Genomic DNA, 3,217 nt, shown 5'->3' on the forward strand with positions numbered 1-3,217 from the left:
CTTTTATTTTATTGTTCCATTCTATGGTATTTTTTATTTTTTAATATTGGTATATTATATTTTTACTATTATGTGATCCCAAAATTCTATAATTCTATTATTTTGTGGTTTTATTATTCTACAGTTTTACTATCATTTTCTATTCTTTCACTGTTCTCTAATTTTATTATTCTACAGTTTTATTTTTACACAGATCCTACTTTTATAGATCACTATTTCATAGGTTTATTTTTCTTTAGTTCTATTTTTATATAATCTCGTTGTGTAGTTCAATTATTCTATGATTCTATTATTGGATAGTTCCATTAAATTGGTATTCCATTATTTTATTTTTACACTGTTATACAATTCTATTATTATAAAATCTTATTATTCTAGAATTCCATTCTTGTATAGATTCTACTTTTATAGATCAATCAAATACTCTATGAGCTTATTCTTCTTCAGTTCTATTATTATATAATTTCATTTTGTTCAGTAATTCAATTATTCTATAATTCTACTATATTACATGGTTCCACTAAATTGTGGCCTTATTACTTTATTTTTACATTATTTTACAGTTCCATTATTATAAAGTTCCATTACTCTATCTATGATTCCATTATTATTATATAAATTCATTATTCTTTGATTCTACTATTTTATAGCTTCATAATTTCACAGTACATGATCATTGATTTATATCTAATTAATTATAATCATATAATCATTATTACAAAATTGATTTGCAGTTACATATTTTACAAACCTTTCTGTATTTTCTCAAGAAACCTTTTCAATTTTGTTCAATTAAATTCGATTTAAAAAATCCATAAGAAAAGTATATCTATCTGGAACATTCGATACTGAAACAATAACGATCAAACAGCAACGCAGTCAAAAAAGGAAGAGATAGAGAAAGAGAAAGAGAGAAAAATAATCTAGAAACTTTTTCCATATATCCATACTCGAACGATAAAAGTCGATCAAACAACGTGTTTTCAACAAACACAGAGATTCCATCTTGTTTCGTGGATTCACACGGTTTCACTTCCACTATTGCAGTTTCCGTGAAACATGATGCACACGATGTGAGCCACGATACTTGGCGCAAATTTAATTTTATCGGACAAGTCGCTCCTTCAAGAGGAAATCCTCGCACGAATTAAACGAATTAAACATTTTTCAACGCATAGATAAGAATCGCGGGGTATAAATATTGCGATAAAAAAATAAATAAATAAATAAATAATAATAGAGAAAAAGAGAGAGAAAGAGAAACAATGAAGATTTCATTTTCGCCACCACAGATAAAATAGTTACCCATGTTATACAAAATGCTCGAAATGATGAATCGATATTATTTACAGCGTTTAACGTGGTAATTTAATACTTGAGAGTGAAGGATTCGTGGAAAAAATGGTTTGGAGAGGTGTTTAAGCAGCAGTTAAAGAAGATTAATTTTTTCAATAATTGATGAGATTTTAACTAACAGTAATCTAGTAAAGTTCTGTCGTTTGTTCAATTTTACGAATTGATTATCGTTAATTATTATATTTTTTTTAATTTATATTTAATGGGATAATTTAGAATTTGAAGGTGAAGGATTTGTGAGAAAAAGATTCAATGGTTTTAAAATAGAGTACGAAATTAATTTATAAATTGAATTAATTTTCGAGTTAATAGATTTTTTAGAACAAGAAGTTTTACAATTTCATTTATGAATTTATTATTTTTTAAGAGATTTAATTTTGTATTTGAAAGTGAAAAATAGAAATATAAATATGGTCTATATTTAATATAACCTGATTTAATTTAATCTAATCAAAAGTTTTGTTTGTATTTTCTTTTTTTTATATATATAAAAAAAAAGAAATTTCCTTGGATATTTATTAATTATTTTTTATAAAATATTTCTTATACAGTTGATAAATTTTAACAAAGAACTTTTAAATATAAAAAATTTATAGAAATAAACGAATTAAAGTGAAAATAAAAATTTAAAAGTATAAATAATATTTTAATAATATTTATAAATTTTATAATAATTCTCAATAAAAATAGAGAAAGAAATACATCTATAATATTTTTTATACTTTTCTTTTTTTTATGCTTGTTCATATTTTTCATAGAAAGATATAAAAGAATATTTAAAAAAAATTAATAAACCAAATATAGAAAAAAATTATATCTTTTTCCACTTATCGAAACAATAATTCCAAATTTCTACAGCTAATAATTTATTATATCATGCTTACACGTGACAAGTATGCCTCTTTAAACACTTCTGTTTATACATCATAGCAGGACAGCAAAACTTAATGAGCAAATAGATCAGAATGCTGCATGGATCATCGATGGCCGACTTTACAAAGCCTAATTAAACTGTGTATAATTACTGACTAATATTTGTGAAATTATCGATGCATTTGATATCAAAAACAAACGATTTCAAATCACTTGGGAACGAACTTTGTTGTAAAAAAAAATTTTTAACAGAGAAAAGGAATAAATTATAAATTTTCAAAGTTCAATCAAAAATCTTTTAATTACAAGAAATTAATAAAAATGAAAAATGAGTTTGTAAATCTATAAATAAAAAGAATATATTACAAAAAAAGATTGAGATTGTTTCAAGAATTTACTTGGTCAAAAATTAGGTTAGAATCTCATAACTTCAAAAAATTCTTTCACAATAGATAGATTGATGCAAGTGAAATTGTTATCAATCTCTAAATAGTTATAACTAGAAAAATAGTTCCAAATTTTTTCAGTTTTCAAAAAAAAAATCGTCATTTTGTTTTAAAAATTCTTAAAAGATCTTATTAATTTTAAATCATATTTCTGAAATTGTATTCTGCAATTTTTACAAATTAAAACTAAAATAATGAATTTCAGCAGTAAAGAATCAATTAATTTAATTATTCTCTTCATAACTATAATTATCATAATTACTTTTTTTCTATCATTTGGAAAAACTTTACTCTACACATTATCTAATAAAGATGATCCATAAAACGCATCTGACATAACACGATTAAAACATAAAATAATAAATACAACAATTAATTTTATTAGAAATATTTCAATCAATCTCGTTGTCTATGCAATATTGCCATCTGGTGATGAAGTTTCGAACCTGTATCTGTGAACTGTTTTGAATCTCTAAAAGTCATCGAATAACATTGTATTTTCATTATTTTTTTATTTATTTTTTTTTTTTTTTTTTTTTGTT

The sequence above is a fragment of the Apis dorsata genome, unplaced genomic scaffold, assembly GCF_000469605.1.
Source record: "Apis dorsata unplaced genomic scaffold, Apis dorsata 1.3 scaffold_381, whole genome shotgun sequence".
Lineage (NCBI taxonomy): Eukaryota > Metazoa > Arthropoda > Insecta > Hymenoptera > Apidae > Apis > Apis dorsata.